Here is an 18,990-nt window from a genome sequence, read left to right as displayed (position 1 = left end):
GTGTCACTAGACAAAGGTAGTCGAAATCAACAGTTGAAGTGTCATTAGACAGGGTAGTTAACCTTATTTTATGGAGCCATCTGACATTAATTTGTTAGTGTAAAATCTTTAGCTTAGGGCCTACCAAAAAGAGAACAATGATAAACAAATATTGCAACTCAGGTCAACACCTGCAAGGCTTGACAATAAACTTTCTTTAGTGTACCCTATTGTCCCTAAAGTCCCTTTCACTCTCTTATTATTGCTGACCACAGTAATTTGAGCTTTTCTTTGGCATCCTATTTTTCCTAAAAAGAACAATAAGGTTCTTAGTTAAAGACTTTATGTTTTTATAAGATGTACGACAAAAAGAAGAAAAGATTAGTAACTTTGAAAGAAGTTAACAAGTATTTATGGATTGCTAATAGGGCCCTAGAACATTACAAAGAACCAGAGTCAAAATGGTGGGAGTTTAGCCCAAAATGAATATTGTCACATCATGTTAAAAATATCTTTTAGACTAATTTAGCCCAACAATTACAAATAAAAACACTATAAAGTCTGTCCGTTGTTAAATTTGAAAGATGTTTGGACGAATTAAACAAATAGATTACCAGATTAAATTTGCTTTAGTTCTACGTCTGATCTCCGTTTAAACAATGGCAAAATGAGCTGTTTTCAGTTATTCCAGACATTTATCTTACTTTATCAAATACGTCTTGATCTATTAAATCCATGTGATATGACCAGATACAATTGTAGCATAAAGTCAACTGTCCTTGATATATATATTTACTGATAAAGAACAATGGAGGAATAAATATGAGTAACTTATTTTTCCTCTTGTTTCCTTGACTTGGATTCTTGTTGTTACTTTCTTATCGGCTTTTTGACTGCAGTACTTAGTGTATTTAGTTTTATAGTTTTGCTTCGGTTTTCTAATTGTTATGCTTGTTGTTGCCCTTCCCTTTACTTATCCTAAGTCGAGTGTCTTCCGGAAACAACCTCTCTGCCTTCTTGAACGTAGGGGTAAGGTCTGCGTACACGCTACCCTCTCCAGAACCCACTTGTGGGATTATACTGAGTTTTTTGTTGTTGTTGTTGTTGTTATTTTTCCTCTTGTATGTGTAATTTTGTATCCATATTTCTAACACAATGGTATGAAATATCAAGTATGAAGCTCCAGATAATGGTAATTTTGTGTCCATATATTTCTTCTCGAATTCACTAATAAAATTCATCTGAAAAATTAAGCAGGGTGAAAATCATCTACTACACAGTTTTGTGCTGTCTTTTGAATCTTAGAAGAGTCAATATCATATTTTAGTTATAGTAATTCATTGAGGGTCACAATCAGGCTGGTCAAATTTGAAGCAACTAATAAAGTATGTGTGTAGCAGTAAGATGACAAACCTCTGAAGGATTTTAATGTTGTTTTAAGAGGCTAAGTCAAATGTCTGATCTAAAAGCTTAGTTGAAGTTCAATTCCATAATAGCTTCTGTTATCATAATTTCTCCGGAATGATTAAGGAGATGTCTTCAAGGAAGAAATATCTGTCTCCAAAGATATCTCATCTCCTTAAAAATCTGCAGCAGATTGAACAACAATGGGGTTCGTTCCGTTTGTCTTCAGAGGAATCCCATCCCCTTGAAATTAATCAATGGATTGAAGTGGCATGTCGTTCTTTCTTTATGATTTTGGAGGAATCTGATACCTTTGAAACTCTGCAGCAGATTGAGGAGAAATGTGGTTCGTTCCATGTGTTTAAACAAGAATATCTGTCTTCAAAGGAATCTCATTTCTTTGAAACTATGCTGCGGATTGAAGAGGAATGGGGTTCATTCTATGAGTTTCAACATTCATATCTGAATACAAAGGATGATTTTATGTACCTTAAAAAGGATCTCAAATTCTTAGATATTACTCTCAAACTGCAGTGCTTCATAAATGACTCGTATAATCTCCAAACCTTGTTTCAATATGCTGCAGCTGATCTCAGAGAGTTATCCTATAAGAAAATAAGGCCATGGAGTAAACTGTTTACTTATGTTATGAATTGTCTGCAATATATAATTAGATGGAATAAAGAGCATTACAACTTCCAGCCAACAAAGATGGTTTTGTTGTTCCCAATTTTGTCATGGAATTCATTGGTACTGTCGCAGACAATCTCAGTGATTTACTGAAATTTAATGATCCAAGTTCACCAGTTTGTGTTGGGGGACTCATGTGTCAAATTGAAAAGGCTTTAAAGGAGTTGAAATTCCTTAAAACTTTTGTCTGCTTTGTTTCAGACATTAGCATAGAGCCTCGGAGCCAACTCAACTTTTTCGCTCACGTTTTAGAAGTAGCTTGGCACACAATAATGTTTACCTGGTTGTATTTTCCGAGTAATGAATACGAATGTGAGGATTCAGCTCTAGATGAAATGAATTCCTTGTTTTCTAATATACTTGGAAGCAAATTTAAGCCTATTGAGCCAACTATCTGTTGCGGAAGCAAAATGTATATAGTGTGAATGAGTCACAACTACTATACCAAAGATTATGACAACCGCTAAATAATAAACAAGACAATAAGACAACGATAAAAGAACACCAGAATTTACGAGGTTCGGCCAATTTTGCCTACTTCCTCAGACACAATCAATATTTTATTCCACTCCAAAATTACAAGTGAAATAATACTAAAGAGAGAAGATACAAATGCCTTAAGAAGATAAAAGGCAAATGAGAGGTGTGTTTAAATCCTAAACATTAGGCCTCCTTTTATAGGGTGAAATTTCCATTCAAAATTGTCATCCACCGATGTGGGACTTTTGACAATTTCAACAAATCTCCACCTTGGCAAAATTCCACATCTTCAATTTTCTCTCAATAACAAATTTTGGTTGTGTCTTCATCTTCAATCTTTAGTGTTCAACAATGTTGATCAAATCCAAACAATGTTGAAACTTGACCGCAGTCACCACTTTTGTCAGCATATCAGCAGGGTTCTCCGTAGTATGAATTTTCTTCACCGTGACTCCACCTTCTTCTATGATTTCTCGTACAAAATGATACCGAACATCAATGTGCTTCGTCCTTGCATGATAAACTTGGTTCTTCGCTAATTGAATAGCACTTTGACTATCACAAAAAATTGTAATATTTTTTTGTTCAATACCAAGCTCCTTTAGCAACCCCTGAAGCCAAATTGCCTCCTTTACAGCCTTTGTAATAGCCATGTACTCTGCCTCTGTTGTAGACAAAGCAACTGTTGACTGCAAAGTAGACTTCCAACTAACTGGTGCCTTTGCAAAAGTAAACACATAACCAGTAGTTGACCTTCGTTTGTCCAGATCACCCGCAAAATCTGAGTCACAATATCCAACTACAGACCGATTGCCTTCCTGCTCAAAAACTAACCCAACATCTACAGTACTATGAATATACCGTAGAATCCATTTCACAGCTTGCCAATGCTCCTTTCCTGGATTATGCATATATCTGCTAATAACTCCAACGGCTTGTGAAATGTCAGGTCTCGTACAAACCATTGCATACATCAAGCTACCAACAGCATTTGCGTATGGTACCCTTGACATATACTCCTGTTCAGTTTCATCCCTTGGCGACATAGTAGTACTTAGCTTAAAATGGGGAGCAAGTGGCGTACTAATTGGCTTAGTCTTCTTATCTATGCCAAAACGCTGTAGTACTCTCTTCAAATATTCTTTCTGAGATAAACAGAGTTTCTTTGAACGTCTATATCTTATTATCTCCATGCCAAGAATTTTCTTTGCCTCACCCAGATCCTTCATCTCGAACTCCTCCTTCAGTTGAATCTTCAACTTATCAATTTCTTCTGAATTCTTGGAAGTTATCAACATATCATCAACATATAGGAGAAGATATACAAAGGAACCATCATTAAGTTTGCGCAAATACACACAATGATCGTATTTGCTTCTCTTGTACCCTTGGCGCAACATAAACTTGTCAAATCGTTTGTACCATTGTCTAGAAGATTGTTTCAATCCGTACAATGATTTTTCAAGTTTGCATACCATATTTTCTTTTCCAGCAACTTTGAATCCTTCTGGCTGATTCATGTAGATTTCCTCCTCCAAGTTTCCATGTAAAAATGCAGTTTTTACATCCATCTGAACTAGTTCCAAATCCAATTGTGCTACCAAAGCCAACATAATTCTAATGGAGGAATGTTTTACAACTGGAGAAAATACTTCATTGTAATCAATTCCCTCCTTCTGAGCATATCCTTTGGCCACCAATCTTGCTTTGTAGCGAACATCTTCTTGGTTAGGAAATCCTTCTTTCTTTGCAAATACTCATTTGCACCCAATTGTTTTCTTTCCCTTCGGGAGATTGGCCAATTTCCATGTATGATTCTGATGAAGGGACTGCATTTCTTCATTCATGGCAATCCTCCACTTATCTTCTTCTGAACTTTGGATTGCGTCTTTATAAGTGGTAGGAACACCATCAGCTACAATTGAGGTTGCGCAAGCAACCGTCTCTATGAGACGAACAAGCTTCGTTATTGTCCTTTTTGGCCTGCTGGTTGCTATTGATTCAAGTTGTTGTCGAGGTTCCTGAGTTGGAATCTCCCTCTCTACTGGCTCTTCTTCCAGAGGATAATCTTCATGAGTTTCCTCCTCTGCTTCTTGTGTAGGAAAAATAAATTTTCCCTCACACTCCACCTGCTTTGATGCACCACCAGTTTGTTTGACATCTTCAACTGTCACCCTATCTGTTATGGCAGATTCATCAAAGGTAACATCTCTGCTGAATATAATATTCCTTGTCTTTGGACACCATAAGCGGTATCCTTTGACTCCAGAAGTAATCCCCATAAATATAGCCTTCTTTGCTCTCGGATCCAATTTTGACTCTTTCACATGATAGTATGCAATTGAGCCAAACACGTGCAAAGAGTCATAATCTACAGCAGGTTTTCCATACCATTTTTCAAATGGTATCTTGCCATCAATAGCAGCAGATGGTAGACGATTAATGAGGTGGCATGCATATGTAATTGCTTCAGCCCAAAATTCTTTGCCCAAGCCAGCATTGGACAACATACACCGTACCTTCTCCAGTAAAGTCCGGTTCATACGTTCTGCCACTCCATTCTGTTGTGGTGTATGTCTGACAGTGAAGTGTCGGACGATGCCATCATTTTCACAGACCTTATTGAAATGATCATTTTTGTATTCACCTCCATTGTCTGTGCGAATACACTTGATCCTCCTGTCTGTTTGATTCTCCACCATCGTCTTCCATTTGAGATAAATTCCCAACACTTCATCTTTCCTCTTCATTGTATACACCCATACTCTTCGGGAAAAATCATCAACAAAGGTTACAAAATAGTGCTTCCCACCCAATGAAGGTGTTTTGGAAGAACCCCAAACATCAGAGTGTACATAATCCAAAATGCCTTTAGTATTATGGATCGCTGTACCAAATTTAACCCTTGTCTGTTTCCCTTTGACACAATGCTCGCAAAACTCCAAGTTGCAAGTCTTTACGCCTTTTAACAATCCTTGATCAGATAGAGCTTTCAAGGATTTCCCTCCAGCATGTCCCAAGCGCATGTGCCATAGCCTGGTTGCTTCTGCCTCTTTGTCATCACTGGATGTCACTGTCGCTGTCCCAATAACTGTACTACCACGATAGCGGTACATGTTATTGTTCTTCCGATTGGCCTTCATTACCACTAGTGCACCAGAGCATATTCTCATCACTCCATTTTCTGCAATGATTTTGAACCCTTTTGATTCTAGGGCTCCCACAGAGATGAGATTCTTCTTCAAACCCGGTACATATCGAACATCTGTTAATGTTCTGATCATTCCATCATGGCTTCTTAATCTTATTGAACCAATGCCATATGAGGTAAGAGGGCTGTTATCCGCTGTGTGGATGACTCCATATTCTCCTTCTTGAAAATTCACGAACCAGTCCTTGTTGGGACATATATGAAAGCTACAAGCCGAGTCCATCAACCATATGTCTGATGATGTTGATAACTCTGTTGTAACTAATGAGAAGTCTGAATCATCACAATCAGCTACATTTGAATCCATAATGGCCTTTCCATTGTTATGTCTGGCCTTATTCTTCAACTTCGGACAGTCTTTCTTCCAGTGCCACTTTTCTCGACAAAAGGCACATTCATCTTTGCTGGGTCTAGATCTCGACTTGGATCTTCCCTTCTTAGTCCTCGTTTGATTTTGAGGATGACCCCTCACAATTAGTGCTTCTCCTTCTCCGCCCTTCTGTTTTTCTCCCTTTCTTTGTTCATAGCTGTACAAAGCCGAACAAACTTCTCTGAGAGAAATTTCGTCATTTCCATGGAGTAGAGTAGTTTCAAGGTGCTCGTACTCATTAGGAAGTGACCCCAACAACATCAAGGCCAAGTCACCATCATCAAAAGTTGCATCCATATTTTACAAATCTGTGACCAACTTATTGAAACTGGTGATATGTTCATTCATTGTGGTACCAGGAACATAGGTGAAGCGAAACAGTCTCTTTTTCATATACAATTTATTTTGACTGTTTTTCTTCAAAAATTTATCCTCCAATGCTTTCCATAATTTGCTTGCAGAAGTTTCCTTTGTGTATGGATATTTCTGCTCTCTAGCAAGGTAGAATCGAATGGTACCGCAAGCAACACGATTGATAATTTTCCAATCTTCTTCTCCAATAACATCTGGCTTCTTTTCTTCAATGGCAAGATCTAGCCCTTGTTTAAAAAGAACATCTAGAACCTCGCCTTGCCACATCCCAAAATGTCCTGACCCGTCAAAAATTTCTACCGCAAATTTCACATTTGACACAATTCTTGTCATAAGCGAAGATGCCAACGATGACGTATTATTGACACTTGATGTAGATTCTTCTTGTTTATTGTCTTCCATTTTGACACAAATATTATTTAGTAGCTGACGACACAAATTAAGATTATTTCCTTTCTGGTGTGGAAGATTAGACTAAGCTGCAACCACAGAGCATACTCAGACAGAACCTTGACTCAATTACCAAGATAGATCTTTTCTGATGTGGAAGATCAGACTATGCTGCAACCACAGAGCATACTTAGACAGTACCTTGGCTCTGATACCAATTGTTGCGGAAGCAAAATGTATATAGTGTGAATGAGTCACAACTACTATACCAAAGATTATGACAACCGCTAAATAATAAACAAGACAATAAGACAACGATAAAAGAACACCAGAATTTACGAGGTTCGGCCAATTTTGCCTACTTCCTCGGACACAATCAATATTTTATTCCACTCCAAAATTACAAGTGAAATAATACTAAAGAGAGAAGATACAAATGCCTTAAGAAGATAAAAGGCAAATGAGAGGTGTGTTTAAATCCTAAACATTAGGCCTCCTTTTATAGGGTGAAATTTCCATTCAAAATTGTCATCCACCGATGTGGGACTTTTGACAATTTCAACACTATCTGCATGATCTATATTGATGTCCTGCAAGCTCTAAAGATAGTACAGTCACGATGGTATCCCGTTATCAGGATTAAGTATGTAGTCGATTGTGAAGTTGGATTTCTCGAGACTCTCTTACACAATTTGGAAGAACTATCAATTTCTAGTAATAACGTAGCAATAAAACAACTTCAGGAGATGCTCAGCTTCTTGAGAGACAATCTCACCAAACTACAGGCCCTTGAGTTTCATTTTCAAGATATCGACTCTGTGATTGTTGATGCAGGACTTCCGGTTTACTCATTAATTGTAAAGGAGAAGGATAAGGAAGACACGGCTGTGGGGGAAACGAACAACGTACTAGTTCTTGATCTCCAAGGTAAAATTCAGAATATGCAAGCAATGATCTACCTCATCACCAGAAAAACATTTCTCCTTCAGCTCAACTTACCTGGAATTGATGGAGTAGGCTCTGCTGATTTCATTTTAGACAACAAGGAGACGTTTTTAAGCCTCTATTCAAATTCAGTAGAGTCTGTGAAGAGCCAACTTCAGACAATCCAGAAAGAACTTATGTGCTTTCAAGCTGTTGTAAAACAGCATGGCGGACTTCAACATTTTGCAACACAGGTGATTGGTTTGGTGTATGAGGTAGAATATATATTTGATGCTTGTAAGAAAAAAGATATTCCTGGCTGGTGTCTTCTTATCTGGATCTTGAATGTCGGAGAGGACATTAGAATGCTCATGGCAGAGGTGGCAGAGGTTCAAGAAAAGAATGCATTTGACTTTGCTTTGCATAACACCACAGATGCTACCAATGCAGATACTTATTCACATTTTGCTAGGATTCCTGGCATGAACGAAGAATTGGTTGGCCGTAAGGATGTGATGGACGAACTAAGACATAAACTAACTAAAGGATCTTCAAAGATTGATGTCATCTCTATTGCTGGGATGCCTGGAGTGGGAAAGACAACTTTGGCAAACAGACTATACTTTGATCAGTCAGTTGTCTCTCCTTTTGATATACGTGCCCAAATGTGTGTCTCACAAGAATATACACGAAAGGACATATTATTAACCATTCTAGGTGATCTTGTTGGTGAGACGGCTGAACTTGAGAAACAGGCTGAAAATGTATTAGCATATAAACTTCGGAAGAAATTAATACGCACAAGATACCTTATCGTCATTGATGATATCTGGCATACTAATGCATGGGATGATTTACATTTATGCTTCCCAGATGACAACAAGGGAAGTAGAATTATTCTGACGACTCGGAATTGTGATGTTGCCTTGTAATATGGCCAAATTTTCATGACATTTGCCATGACATAATATTCATTATAACAAATTTGTGGATCATGACATTTGCCATGACATAATATCCATTATTAGGCCAAGAATTTCTTGCTATAAATAGAGGAGTTTCTCCTCATTTGCAAACATACCAATTCAAGAGCTTTTCACTCTTGTCTTTCTTTCTCCTCCTTTATTTCATTATAGAGTATTTTATAAGAGAGTGAGTGTTGGGAAACACTTGTGTGAACCCTTTCTTTGGAGTGATCTTGTGAGGTTATTCTCTTGGGGTATTTGGGATTAATTAGAGTATTTACTCTAATTTTGTACTCTCTTTTGTACTCTTATTGGTATAGTAAAATTACTCCTCTCCGCTTGTAGACGTAGGTCACCTTGACCGAACCACGTTAAATTTGTGTCTTCTTTATATTCTTTAATTGTCGTTATTATCAACTTCCATTGTCTTTGTTATTGTCATTATACCGTTGTTTGGCTAAATTTCGCACTACCCGGGTTCCCGATCCTAACAAATTGGTATCAGAGCTAGATCTAACCGAGTTATTTTAAATAGCCAAAATGACTCTAACAAAGTCTTATGTTGAGAAATTTGACCGAAGTGCAAACTTCGGAATGTGACAATTAAAGATGTAAGCTATCCTAATTCAGGATGGCTTAGATTTGGCACTGCAAGGAAAGGAGAAGATGCCGGATAAAATGACGGACGAGTAGTTTGTCGTCATAGACAAAAAGGCAAAAACTGGTATTATTTTAAATCTTTTAAATGAGGTTTTGCGTGAAGTTGCAGCAGAAAGCTCAGCCAGAGGCATATGAAAAAAGCTTAACACCATATATATGAAAAGAACAGTAGAAAACAGGTTTTACCTAAAGCAAAAACTCTACACTTTTCGTATGGCTGAAGGTACCTCTATACTTACTCATCTTGATACTTTTGAATCTCTTCTTATAGATTTAAGTAACATAGATGCGGAAATCAAAGATGAGGATCAAGCTGTGTTATTGCTTGTTTCCTTACCCCAGTCGTTTAAACATATAAGAGATACTATGCTTTATGGAAATGATAATATCTCTTATAAAGATATCAAATCTATTTTGAAATCAAAAGAACAAATAGATAGAGATATTACCGGAAAAACTAGTGGGAACCAAGGGGAAGGCTTATTCATAAGAGGTAGATCCAATAAGAAAGATTCAAGTAGTGAGAAACATAAATCAAGGTCAAAATCCAGATACAGAAATGTCATATGCAAATATTGTCATAAGAAAGGTCACATTATTTTTGAATGCTTTAAATTGAAAAACAAAAAAAGCATACAGAAAAGTAAAATGAGCACAAAAATACTGACACTGCCAAAGCAAGTGTAGCTGCTGATGAGACTGAGAGAACTATTTTTTTAGTAACTAATAATAGTTTCAAATCTAACAATGAGTGGATTTTAGATTCAGGTTGTTCTTATCATATGTGTCCCAGTCAGGATTTATTTACCACATATGAATTTATTGGAGGTGGAGTTGTCTTGATGGGCAACAATGCTGCCTGCAAAGTTATTGGAAAAGGTACAGTCCGAATCAAAATGCACGATGGAGTGGTGAGAACTATCACTGATGTTAGACATGTTCCTGACTTGAATAAAAATCTCATCTCTTTGGGCACTCTAGAATCTCTTGGGTGCAAGTACACAGGTGAAGGTGGAGTTCTGAAAATTTCTCATGGTGCTCTTGTGATCATGAAAGCACGCAAATCTGGTACGTTATATACTCTTTTGCGATCTACTGTTACAGGTGCTGCTGCAGTTTCAATATCAGATAAATCAGATTCTGACATCACCAAATTGTGGCATATGCGATTGGGGCATATGAGTGAAAAAGGTCTTTCCATCCTCAGTAAAAGAGGTCTCTTATGTGGCCAAAGTAGCGAAAATATGGAGTTCTGTGAACATTGTGTGTTCGGGAAGCAGAAAAGAGTCAGCTTCAAATCTCCAGCGATTCATAGAACAAAAGGTACTTTGGATTACATTTATTCAGATCTTTGGGGTCCTTCACGTACCGCATCAAAAGGTGGTGCTAGGTATATGTTAACTTTCATTGATGATTATTCAAGGAAAGTTTGGGTTTATTTCCTGAAAAATAAAAGTGATGTTTTCTTAAATTTCAAACAATGGAAAGTTTTGATTGAGAAGCAAACAGGAAAACAGGTTAAGCGGCTTAGAACAAATAATGGCTTGAAATTTTTTAATGATGAATTCAACGAATTTTGCAAGAATGAAGGAATTGTTCGACATCGTACTGTGAGAATGACACCTCAACAAAATAGTGTGGCAGAAAGGATGAATAGAACTCTTTTGGAAAGGGCTCGTTGCATGATTTCAAATGCTGGGTTGACAAACGCCTTTTGGGCAGAAACTATCTCTACAGCTTGTTATATTGCCAACCGAGCTCCTTCTGCACCTTTGAACTTTAAAACTCCAGAGGAAATGTGGTCAGGTACTCCTGCTAATTATTCTGATTTAAAGATATTTGGTTGCCCTGCATATATGCATGTAAATGATGAAAAATTAGAGCCAAGGGCTAAAAAGTGCATTTTCCTTGGGTATGCATCTGGGATGAAAGGATACTGACTATGGTATCCTGATCCCATGGCACCAAAATTTATAATTAGCAGAGATATAACCTTTGATGAATCCTCTATGTTACATTCTAGAAAAGAGCCTTTTAGTTCTTGTAATACAGATAAAGGAAAGAGTACACAGAATCAGGTGGAGATTGAGATTGGCATTCCTTCTGAGCCAAGCTCATCAACTTTGGAGCAAAATACAATTGAAACTCCTGAAGTTGAGACAGAAGCTGAAATTCCTGAAGTTGAGACTCCTGAAGTTGAACCAGAAGAAGAGGAGTATTCTATAGCCAAACATAGACCAAGAAGAAAAGGTAAACAACCATTAAGGTTTGGAGATTATGTTGCATTTGCTTTTTCAGTTGCACAGGAAACTGAAGAAATTGGAGAACCATCAAAATATTTAGAAGCAATTTCTGGTGCTGACTCAGCCAAGTGGCTGATTGCAATGAATGAAGAAATTGAGTCTCTCCACAAGAATGGTACTTGGTCTCTTGTGAAGCCGCCATCAGGAAAAAGAATTGTTGGTTGCAAATGGGTCTTCAAGAAAAAGGATGGCATACCAGGGGTTGAAGATGCGAGGCATAAGGCACGATTAGTTTCAAAGGGCTATAGTCATGTATAAGGAGTTGATTTTAATGATATTTTCTCACCTGTTGTTAAACATAGCTCTATTCGTGTCTTGCTTGCCTTCGTTGCCATTTATGATTTGGAATTCGAACAACTTGATGTTAAGACAACTTTATTACATGGCGAACTTAAGGAACAAATATATATGCATCAACCCGAAGGATTTGAAATTGAAGGAAAAGAAGATCATGTTTGCTTGTTGATGAAATCCTTGTACGGATTAAAACAGTCTCCAAGACAATGGTATAAAAGGTTTGATTCCTTTATGTTGGGTCATGGTTATTCGAGGAGCATGTATGATAGTTGTGTTTACTTCCGGAAGTTAAATGATGGTTCATTTGTGTACCTATTATTATATGTTGATGACATGCTCATTGCTGCTAAGGATTTAACAGAAATTCACAACTTGAAAAGTCAGCTGAAATGTGAATTTAAAATGAAAGATTTGGGAGCAGCTAAGAAAATCCTTGGCATGGAGATCAAAAGAGATCGAAAAGCCAACAGGCTATTTCTGACCTAGAAGAAGTACTTGGAGAAAGTCTTGGAGAGGTTTGGCATGAAAGATGCTAAACCAGTTAGTACCTCTCTTGCTGCTCATTTTAAGTTATCAGCTGCTCAGTCCCCACAGTCAGAGGAAGAAGAGAGGTACATGGCACAAGTTCCTTATTCCAGTGCAGTCGGCAGTATTATGTATGCAATGGTTTGTACACGTCCAGACATTTCACAAGCAGTTAGCGTGGTAAACCAGTATATGGCTTGCCCTGGTAAAGCAAATTGGCATGCTGTGAAATGGATTCTCAGATACTTGCGAGGTACTCCAAACACATGTTTGGAGTTTGGGAGAAATACTAACACTTTGGTTGGTTTTGTAGACTCAGATTATGCAGGTGATCTTGACAAAAGAAGATACTGACAGGCTATGTATTTTGCATCGGTGGTTGCACTATTAATTGGAAAGCTACATTACAACATGTAGTAGCTTTATCTACTACCGAAGCAGAATATATGGCAGTGACCGAGGCGATCAAAGAAGCTTTATGGTTGAAGGGTCTATTTGCGGAACTCAGTTTACACCAAAGTGGTATTATCATTTTCTGTGATAGTCAAAGTGTCATTCACTTGACTAAAGATCAAATGTATCATGAGAGGACGAAATACATTGATATAAAATATCATTTCATCCGAGAAACCATTGCTGAAAGAAAAGTCTCTGTTCAGAAGATCAACACTAGAGACAATCCTGCTGACATGTTCACAAAACCTCTTCCAGTGTCCAAGTTCAAGCTCTGCCTGAACTTGATTGGCATTTATGAAGAATGATTTTTCCCATTGGGGTTTTTGCGGAAAAGGTGGAGCAAATTTACTATATATAAGCCGAAATTAGGCCAAGGTGGAGATTTGTAATATGGCCAAATTTTCATGACATTTGCCATGATATAATATCCATTATAACAAATTTGTGGTTCATGACATTTGCCATGACATAATATCCATTATAACAAATTTTTGGATCATGACATTTGTCATGATATAATATTCTTTCTTTCTCCTCCTTTATTTCATTATAGAGTATTTTGTAAGAGAGTGAGTGTTGAGAAATACTTGTGTGAACTCTTTCTTTAGAGTGATCTTCTGAGGTTTTTCTCTTGGGGTATTTGGGATTAATTAGAGTATTTACTCTAATTTTGTACTCTCTTTTGTACTCTTGTTGGTATAGTGAAATTGCTCCTCTCCGCTTGTGGACGTAGGTCACCTTGACCGAACCACGTTAAATTTGTGTCTTCTTTATATTCTTTAATTGCCATTATTATCAACTTCCATTGTCTTTGTTATTGTCATTATACCGTTGTTTGGCTAAATTTCGCGCTACCAAGGTTCCCGATCCTAACATGCCTCTCATGCACATGATACAGATCCCCTTGTTCTTCGATTGCTGTCTAATGCTGAAAGTTGGATGCTATTAAAGAATAAGGTGTTCAATGAAGATATCTGCCCCCGAGCCTTACAGGATATTGGTGAAAGAATAGCACAAAAGTGTGGAGGGCTACCTCTTTCAATTGTTCTGTTAGCAGGTATCCTCGCAAGAATGGAGAAGAAAAAATATTGTTTGGAACAATTGGCTACAAATTTAGGTCAACAAATTCAGACTCAATCAGAAGGCACAATAAATCTTAGTTACAAAAATTTACCTCATCATTTGAAACTATGCTTTCTGTATTTTGGAGTATTTCTAGAGGATAGAGAAATTCAAGTCTCAAAGTTAACTTGGTTGTGGATATCCGAAGGTTTTGTGACAACTCAAACAGAGAAGCTGCTGGAGGATATAGCAAAAGATTATCTACGAAGTCTTATTGATAGAAACCTAGTGACTGTTGCTAAAAAGAGTTCTGCTGGTAAGATATAGGCATGTCGCATTCATGACCTGTTGCTTGAATATTGCAGGAAGAAAGCCAAGTCAGAGAACTTTTTAGAAAGGATAAAAGGGTAATTAAAACCTTTAATATTTTTCTTGAATATCTTTGTGAGCGTATTTTGTTATTTTTATCGGTATGCCATTACTGCTTGTCTTCTTGAGCCGAGGATCTATCGAAAATAGCCTCCCTACTCTATCGGGGTAGGGGTGAGGCCTGCGTACACACTACCAACTATAAATAAGGGTTTTCATAACCCAAAAAAGGGACAAAAGTTACAACAAGAAAATACAAGGGAGCTCGTAGATCAAAGGCCACAATTCTCTGCAAACTGCAAGTGTTCAAGCATTCAAGCACTTCAACACAAATTTCAAGTATTCAAGATCAAGAACGAAGTCAAATCAAATACAAGGCGTTCAAGATCGAGGCTACTTGTTCGTGATACAATTCGTGGCAACAATTAAAGTGTTCGCGAATGATAAATCAAATTCAAATTCAAGATCAAGCTCAAAGGCCCTTGAATTTATATTAGAAGAGTAGAATCAGGGGAATCAAAGAGATTGTAACAATCATATTACTTGAAGTCAAATACTACGATTGTTGCAATATTTTTTGGTCTTGATTTTATTTTCTTGACGCAAATTTATTGTCTACAAATTCTGGCACGTCCGGTGGGACAATCTCTACCTCTCATCTCAACTTTTCAATCACCAAAGTTCAAGCACATTGAAATGGCTTCAAAGAAAATCAACTCCAGTTCAATTTCCACCAAGGCTGCTAATTCCAGGTTCTATGCTGATGTGGAAAGCATCCTCGATGTTACGTTTGGAAGCTTTGGACTAGTTACGAGGAGCAAAGCAAGCTTGTTAGGACAATAATCACCCCAAGTGTCGTCCGCATCAACCTCTGTTTTCGGATCTTCCCTCAAAAGGAGCAAGATCTTCCACAAACGCACCCGAAGGAGGAAGAGATGTTGCTGAAAAGATCAAGAAAACTCTTGCTCTTCTTGACCTCTCTGGATCCAAGCACTCTGCTGTGAAGGAAAATGATGATGCTTCAAGTGATGGATCCTGCCTACTTACACCACATAGCGTAAGCCAATCAAGGATCAATCTATGTGAAAATACATGCTACTATCCATCGTCCACGATAATTATGCAAGCCATGGAGACAAACACTTCATCTGTGGAGGAGCAGTTGGAAAACTTGGCGGAAGCAATCGCTGGCTTGACCAAGTGCATGCAAAATCAAAATGCTAGAATCAACAAGCTAAAGATAGGGTGGGAATCTTGATGGAAGAAGAATCCACCCACGCACCTGACGAGCTCCTAGAAGTTCCAGAGAGTGATTCTCTCCCAAGACAAGTAGCATCCGCTAAAGCTATCCTTGTCTCATATGAAGGGATGATTCCAATCGATCAACTGAAGGAGTTCATTAAAGGAACCATTAAGAACAAGTATGAAGTTGCTGTCAAGTCCTCCCTTACATATTCAAAGCCATACACTGCAAGGGTCGATATGTTGAAGATGCCTGCTGGTTATAGACCTCCAAAGTTTCAACAGTTTGATGGTAAATGTAATCTAAAGCGACATGTGGCGTATTTCGTTGAGACATGCAACAATGCTGGGACTTATGGAGATTACCTCGTCAAGCATTTTGTCTGCTCGCTAAAAGAAAATGCTCGAGACTGGATCTATTGATAGCTGGGATCAATTAGAGCAAGAGTTCCTCAATTGCTTTTATAGCACGAGACGTACTGTAAGTATGATAGAACTTACAAATACTCGTCAACGAAAGGGTGAACCAGTTATTAACTTTATCAATCATTGGAGGAATGCAAGCCTCAACGGCAAAGAGAGGCTTAGTGAAGCTTCTGGCATAGAGATGTGCATCCAAGGCATTCATTGGGGACTCCGCTACATCTTACAAGTGTCACTTCCCGAATTTTTCACCTTCAGACCGTGATGACACCTAACATTTCACTTGCTAGGCAAGCCAACATTAGAATAATATTATCCATTTTAAAATAATTTTTAAATTTATTAATAACAAAGAAACAAATGCAGAAGTAAAGTCTAAAATGTAGTGAATAATCCATAAAAATAACGGTGTCTAATTACTATCCCAGAATTGGTGTCACAAGTGCACGAGCTTCTAGAATAATACAAATAAAGGTCTGAATAAAATACAGCTATCAGAAAAAAAATACACAGCTAAAGTAAAGTAGACGGGGACTTTAGAACTGCGGACGCCGTGCAGTTATACCTCAAGTCTCCTCTAGTAGCTGAAATCCGAGCAAGTCTATGGCACGCCGATGGGACCAACTCCGAAATCTGCACAAGAAGTGCAGAGTGTAGTATCAGTACAATCGACCCCATGTACTAGTAAGTGCCGAGCTTAACCTCGACGAAGTAGTGACGAGGCTAAGGTAGGTCACTTACATTAACCTGTACGCAATAATAGTAATAACCACAATAATAGAATTAAATGAGGCAACTCATTTCTAATAGTTGAAGCCAACTCACCAGTCATAACCAATTATTATTCCAATCAATTTTCATTGCAGCGTGCAACCCGATCCCCCAATATGGACTTTTAATAAGTCTGTTATGGCATGCAACCCGATCCCCCAATATGGACTTTTAATAAGTCTGTTGCAGCGTGCAACCCGCTCCTCCAATATATCCATTTATCAATTCTTATAGAAGAAATTGCCCCAATAAATGCAACAATTAATATAATTTTTTAAGACAATATGCATACAATAATTATGATTTAATTATGAAACAAACAATGACAAATAGCAATGTATTATGGAAATCAGGGAGAAAATAGGTAGTTTACTATTTAATATGCTAAATGTCAAGTAGCAATTAATGCACATAAATCAAATAAGCATGTAAGAACTATTGCAGGAATTCAAGAATTAATATTTGACTAAGAATAAGAGAGAAACAATTATCATAATAATTAATTCATGTATTAAAACAACTTAGGATTTTCAAATAATTATGCAAACAATTAATTTGACGACGTATAAATCCTCGTCACCTCGCCTATACGTCGTTCACATGCATTTCACATAACAAATAATTTAAGTGTTCTATTTCCTCAAGTCAAGGTTAACCACGACACTTACCTCGCTTTGCAATTTCAATCAATTACTCGACCACATCTTTTCCTTTTAAATTTGTCTCCAAAAGCTTCAAATCTATTAACAAACAATTCGATATACTCAATACGAATTATAGGAATTAATTCCATATGAATTTACTAATTTTCCGGATTAAATCCGAAATTCACTTTAAAAATTGACAGTGGGGCCCACGTCTCAAATCTCGAAAAAACTTATGAATCCGAACACCCATTCCGAGACGAGTCCAACCATATAAAAATTATCAAATTCCGATGTCAAATGGACCTTCAAATCTTAAATTTTTATTTTTAGAAGATTTTATAACAATCTGATTTTTCTCCCAACATTTCACGGATTCATGATATAAATAAGCATGGAATCATGAAATATAATCAATATAGGATATGGAACACTTACTCCAATATTTTCCTCTAAAAATCGCCCAAATATCGCCTTATCCGTGCTCAAAAATGGAAAATGGTTGAAAATGGGATGAATCCCATTTTCTAGAACTAAAGTTCTATTTCTCGGATTTTTACCCTTCGCGAACGCGATAGCACCCTTGCGTTCGCAAAGCACATTTTTGTGATGCCAAAACTTTTCTCTACGCGAACGCGATATACCCTACGCGAACGCGATATACCCTACGCGAACGCGAAGCTTTATCGCTTGGTGCCCGGCCAGGCCTCGCCTTCTATGCGAACGCGAATGCTTTCATGCGTTCGCGATGAACACTTCCCTCTACCCTTCGTGAATGCGGCCCCCTCTCCACAAACGCGAAGAATAAACTTCACCTGCCTCAAGTTCCACTTTGCGAATGCGATTCCGCTATCGCGAACACGAAGAAGGAAACCAGACAGTGCATCAGAAAATTTTCCAACAGAGTTCCAAGTCCAAACTTCAACTCGTTAACCATCAGAAACTACCCGAGCCCTCGGGGCTCTAAACAAAACATGCACCCAAGTCTTAAAACATCATACGAACTTGCTCGCGCGATCAAATCGCCAAAATAACACCTAGAACTACGAATCGGACACCAAATCAAATAAAATTTTCAAGAAAACTTTAAAACTTATATTTTCGCAACCGGATGTCCGAATCACGTCAAATCAACTCCTTTTCTCACAAAATTATACAAAAAAGTCATAAATATTTTAGTGGACCTGTACTGGCCTCCGGAACCACAATACGGACCCGGTATCAATAAGACCAAACATCGGTCAATTCTTAAAATCATTAAGTTTTAAAACTTTTAATTTTTCATCACAATTCATTATCTCTCGAGCCGGGGACCTCGGAATTTGATTTAGGGCATACGCCAAGTCCCAAATCATGATACGGACCTGCCAGAACTGTCAGAATACTGATCCGAGTCCATTTTCTTAAAATGTTGACCAAAGTCTGAGACTTAAAGCTCTATTTCACATTTTAA

General features: G+C 37.7%; 1 pseudogene; it reads left to right on the top strand.

Annotated features, from left to right (window-relative positions):
* Positions 1-1,512: 1,512 nt before the first annotated feature.
* Positions 1,513-14,499, top strand: LOC107785782 (late blight resistance protein R1-A-like; annotated as a pseudogene).
* Positions 14,500-18,990: the final 4,491 nt, after the last annotated feature.

The sequence above is a fragment of the Nicotiana tabacum genome, chromosome 24 (assembly GCF_000715075.1).
Source record: "Nicotiana tabacum cultivar K326 chromosome 24, ASM71507v2, whole genome shotgun sequence".
In the NCBI taxonomy this organism is placed as follows: Eukaryota; Viridiplantae; Streptophyta; class Magnoliopsida; order Solanales; family Solanaceae; genus Nicotiana; species Nicotiana tabacum.
The sequence above is the reverse complement of the archived record's forward strand: the minus strand, read 5'-3'. Positions and strand labels throughout refer to the sequence as shown.